At 39.9% G+C, this 5,718-nt stretch overlaps 1 long non-coding RNA gene across 1 annotated transcript; it reads right to left on the reverse strand.

Moving 5' to 3' along the window:
• Positions 1-1,839: 1,839 nt before the first annotated feature.
• LOC125619587 lies at positions 1,840-4,117 on the reverse strand. Its single transcript, XR_007351128.1, has 2 exons — positions 3,820-4,117; positions 1,840-2,239 (listed from the first exon to the last, which is right to left on the reverse strand). It is a non-coding gene; the product is annotated as an uncharacterized LOC125619587 (long non-coding RNA).
• Between the last annotated feature and the right edge of the window lie 1,601 nt (positions 4,118-5,718).

A 5,718-nucleotide genomic window follows, 5' to 3' on the forward strand; every position in this document is an offset into this window, starting at 1 on the left:
ATGGTTGAAGACTTATCCCCACTTAATAATATATCCTAGTTCTTACTCAGTGCAGTTCCTTAAATCCAGCTCACTGCAGGTCATAACCTCAGCTTCATATTATTCAGAATTTAATATTTAGCTATGAATAAGATTTTTGCCATAACTATGACTATGATAGCTTCTAATACTGAATTTTTAACTTCTGTTTGAAATGGGAGGTGAGACATGAAGTCTTGAAAACATCAAGTTGAAGGTATAGAAGATATATGAGGGGAAAACTTCACCAAATCCCAGGATCATGAAAAATAATTTTTCTGAGTTCACATTCCATTGTTAACTGTTTCAAGTTTATTGGACAAGTTTGTATCTGAGTGAAAGTGTGCAATTTTTTTTTCTGTTGATTAGATGGTTAGAACTTTTTGCAGCTAAAGTTCAACTTGGCTTTAGCAGAACTCTAGTATTCTGCTTTATTCTGTTCTGATAAAGAATAAAACCAGGGCTGGGGATGTAGCTTAGTGGTAGAGTACTTGCATGGCATGTGTGAGGCCCTGGGTTTTATCTCCAACAAATGAGCAAATAAAAAAAATTACAGAAAGAAGTTTCAAAAGCAGGTCAGGCAAGCTAATCAGACCAATCAAACTTCTGGACCAAGATGGAGCCTGCGCCACTTTTATTTATATCAGGAAACATCAAAGAGATTCTATAGAATGTTTTTCTCCAAAAAAGGTTAAAGCTGGGCTGTTCAGCTCCTAATGGGTTAGGCCCATCTCCGGAGCTACTATGAGGCACTTTCCTAGCAGAGTGGAGGGAAAGGTCACGGGCATTGGGCAATCTATTGCCATGGGTCAGCCATGGGAAGTTCCCAAGGCCAGGCCTAACTCCCCTGACTCCCATGCCTGGAGAAGATCCTCATGTATTTCACGGATGGCTTCCCGAAAGATGTGGTCATACCTGAATATCTATCTATCTTTTACAGATGTGTCACATTAAGTATTAACAAAAAACATTGAACATTCAGATGGGATATCTGAAGATAATAAAATTTCCAATCAACCAAAAAAAAAAAAATGCAGTAACCAGCATCTAAATACTTTCTAAAAATCAATAGATCAGTTAACACTTTCATCCTTCAATTTCTTCAGCACTTATTATATTGAAAAACAAGAAGTCCTTATCTGTAAGAGAGCATCAATATGAATTAATAATTAGTTAGCCACATTTATGGAGTGATGCACTGTGCACAGTCAGGCGTTTATAGTTGGTATGTTTATATTTGCTAGTTGATACAAAATATATTATGCCTCTATTGACTGTAATTTGTTAGGCCATCTCTTCAAGGGGGAAGTTCTGTTATTTAGTTTTCTAACAAGACTGTATCATGGGCCAAATTAAATAAGTTAAAAATAATTTCATGCACCTCCCCCTCCCCCCAGCCACCAATGAAATGCTTTATTCATGTATATTCATTAACTTCTCCTGAGGAATGCTACATGAATCCTACACATCAATCAATGCCTGACAAGTCAAGACAGCTAAAGGTTCTCTTTGGTCCAGGAGGTGATATCTTTCCGTGTGGTAAGACATGATGCTTAAGGAGCTTCCTCTTGTAAGGCCGAGAGGTAGGGTGATTCCTGGACAGCAATACAGAAAAGTCACTGTGTTCGTGTAACGGTGAACAGTGGGAATCTGGAAGGTTGTGCGTATGGGGGTTTCTTTTTCTTCTTTATGTAAACTTTTTAGGAACTAAGCTTTCTGAGAGCTCCACTATGAGGAAATTAGAATCTAATCCTAGTTTAAGTCAATATTCTAAGAATGTTGAGGCACAAAAACATCTTTGAGCAGTGAAGCAATCCTCTGTTTCATGAATTGAAGATTTTTATTTGATTCCATTTCCTGATTGGGTAAGATATTCAATCTTACCCAACGTAAGCAAACCCTGCTTTTCTTATCTCAAGTTGAACTGCATCCTCTCCTTTTCTTCGAACAATCACATATGGAAATTGGAGGCTTGTTTCTGATCCCCTGCATGAAGACTTAATGAGCCAAACTAAAGGAGAGAATTCTTTATCAGAAGTGACATGACATGAATTCTCTGAGCTGGGGCACACAAGTACACAGGGACTATTGCCGCTTTTTGGTCCAGAGTGTTCTGAGGGAGGAAGGTCTGGTGGAGTCCTCTGCATCAGCAAGTCTTAGACCATGGTAGTACCCCGGAAGAGTGCAGTACAGCTCTGCCCCAACCAACTTCTCTCTGTTCCTTGGAAAGAATGGGAAAATATCCTAGTCATTCCCATGGTTCCACATGAAAAAGGACGGGACTTAGAGAAAGGTGAGAGCTGAAGAGTGTCTCAAAAGCCACCAAAACAAACAATAGAGTGTGCCATTGTGAAGAATTGTTGGCAGTGTGGGCTGCTGGTGAGGTTAAAGGGAGATCAGACTGCTGGTCTCTGAGGTCTTTAGTGATGGAGGAGACTGAGATGAAACTAAAAACACCATCTGAGGAAAGAGGATGAACTCTCTATACATTAGATTAGATCACCAAAATTGAGGAAATAAAAGGCAGGCCAGAGAGCTATCATTCTGTATTCTATAAAACAACATGTGAAGTTCATCCGTTCACTTGTACTTGGATGAATATCCAGCTATCTGTCGTTGTATTAGTTCATTTTCCATAGCTGTAACAAAATACAGATGTTGGATACCTTAGAGAGAAAAGAGATTTATTCAACTCGTGGAGCTAAAAGTTGAAAATCCAAGTAGTATGGTACTGGCTCTGGTGAGGGCTTCCTGGCTGTCACATCATGGCAGATGGCAGCATGGAGGGAGCATGTAGGAGGAGAGATTATAGTAGTGAGACAGAAAGCCAGAGAGTGAAGAGGGGGCCAGTCTTGCTTTTCTGTAACAACCCTCTCAAGGGAACTATTTAGGATCCCATGAGAACTATGGTAATTTCTTCCAAAGGTGGTGCTCTTAATGACCTAACGACCTAAATCTCCATGACTTGGCCCCATTTCTGAAAGGTCTCACCATCTCTTAACATCACTATGCTGAACAACATGGACCCTTGGGGGGATAAGCCACATCCAAACCATAGCAACAGTGTTATTGCACACCACCTATTACCATACCCACTGCTATCTCCATGTGCCATGGGCATGCTGCTGTGGCTGTGGTACTTCCCCATCCTTTTTCTACCTCTTCCCTGTAGAGCTGCTGGACCCTGGAGTAGGGCAGGATCCCTTCTGCCTGCTAACCAGATGTAACTTACTGGGGTGAGACGAAGAATGAAAGGACAAACCTGACTCCATACTATACCCCAAGCTCTTGGTCCCCCTGAACCTTGCCTGTATCAAGAATTGAAGGACCTATGAATTTAGCAGATTATCTTTCAGTAGCTGAAAATAACCAGGAATTATGGATTCTGACTGAGATGTCATTAGTAGAGTGAAAAAGTCTTATTTGGGATTGTACCACTGAAAGCCAGGGTTAAGGGAAGAATAATACCTTCATAAATTCCTTGATAAATCAGTCACACATATAATTCATTTTAGAAAGGTTGTCATCCCAAGGAGTCTGATTTTTTTTTTCTAAGTTTGGGATTTTAAGAAGGAAAGTTAGGGCTGGGGATATCACTCTGTAGCACAGCACTTACCCAGCACGCCTGAGGCCTTGGGTTTGAAAAAAAAAAAAGAAGCAAAATTAATTTATGAGATATCACAATTTTTCAGATACATCAAGTATCAGTATACTTTTGATTTCATACTTTGTTCTTAAAAAGAAAAAGAAAAATTCTTAGAATCTGTGATGGAAATTTTCATAAATAGAAAAAGTGCCTACCTAGGAGGTATCTTCTGCCTTTAAGTATGAAGAACGCATCACTGTCATTCATCTTGGTTAGTGCCTGAGACTGCAGTTTTCCAAATGGAGACCTCATGCATAATACTCACTCGCGTATCTTACAAACTCCTGCCATCGAGTCCCTCTCACCTGAAGGTCTCTCCCCAGGTGTCATAAGACAAGGAAACCAAGCCGATGAAAAATAACAGACCCCCAAATAGGTAACCCGTTCTCCTTTTGTCCTGTCTGAGCCCCTTTGTTTTAGTGAGAAGGTCTTTATCACCTTACACAGCTCAGCCACCACCCGTCACCAAGATCAAAGTACAGCTAGACAAATTCCAGTGAGGCCAGCAAATCATTTACAAGTTGCTGTCCCTGTTTTTGATGTTCATTTGGTAAAATTTTCACCTCAACTTGGAACGCTTTTTCCATCTTTTGCATTTTATCTTTAGTGCTTGGGGACTGGGGATCAAAAACAATCTTTCATCATACCAAACCTTTTAAAGTAGGCAATTAAATAAAGTGGCTTTAGGAACAAAAAGTGACTTTTTAAAAAAGTGATAAATGACTGCAAGATCTCTTCATTGCCAGCATTCTGCTTCAGACCTTACTGCGTTCATGAAATGTTGTGTAGGCTCTGTTTGTAAGAAAGGATGGTGAGGAAGGATGGATGGAGTGGGCGGGGCCAAAAGTAGAAATTGTGACAAATGAGTGCAAGAGTGGATTATTCATATTAATCTCTGGCTTACTGATCAAGCGATTGGATTTGGGAAGAGCTGGAAGAAATCAGAGACACTTCAGTTACTGAGCAAGAACAGAGAGCCACGAGCAAGGACCCTAGAGTAAGTCAGCATTCCAGGATGTAGTCAGATGTAGCCTGACTTTTAAAACCATATATTTAGATTGTGCTGATAAACCATTGAAACTCAAGAGTGTGTGGGAAGGTCTGACCCTTACATCTAGGATGAGCAAAACTATCATAAAAAGAAGCACAATTTTAAAAAGGCTTACCTTAAATAGCACATTGCAATCTTTATCTTAATACTCATGCTAATTGTTCAGTATATTTTCCTTCTTTATATTAAGTGACTGACCCAACAACACCTAAGGAGCCAACACTCAAACCCCAGGTCTTCTGACACCAACTCCTGTTCTGTTCCTAATGGGCTCAACCAGAAGGATGGGGCTAAGCCAGCAAGGTCAGGGCATCTCCCATAGGAATGTACATGCATAAAATTGATGTTGGAAAAAACTTTTCTTCTGATGAAATGGTATATTTTCTCTTCACAGACAATAAGGATTTTTCATTGCTCCTGTTTTGCTTTGGTACAACTCTTCGGCCTTAGTTAATGGTATCAGTTACTACTTGACTATTGAAAAATTAGATAATGGCGCCAACAAATTGGGTGGTTGGTAGCCAGTCTCGTAGAGAGATGCCTGAATTTGAACCCAGTCCACAGCTAATTACCCAACCATGACAAAAGAGCATATTAAAGACAAGCAATTAAATACTGCAATCCATATTACTTCTTAAACTACAAGCTTGATACACCATACAAAATATTTTAATGCTCAAGACACAAAACCTCAGCCTCTTCCCTATGCTTCCAGGTGCGTTAGTGAGTCTCCAGGGCCCCCATTTTCAATGCAGTGTCTGCGTTTTACAATGGCCTCTATGAAATTGTAATAATACTCTTACAGCAGAATATGCAACTCGAAGGTAAGCCCTAGGGCTGGGGCTGAAGCTCATTGGCAGACACTTGCCTAGTATGTGTGAGGCACTGGGTTCAGTTCTTAGCACTGCATAAAACAAAACACAACCAAAACAAGTAAAATAAAGGCATTCTGTTCAACTACAACTATAAAAAAAAATACAAATAAATTTTAAAAAGGGTAAGT

This window comes from Marmota marmota, unplaced genomic scaffold, assembly GCF_001458135.2.
Source record: "Marmota marmota marmota unplaced genomic scaffold, marMar, whole genome shotgun sequence".
Classification (NCBI taxonomy): Eukaryota; Metazoa; Chordata; class Mammalia; order Rodentia; family Sciuridae; genus Marmota; species Marmota marmota.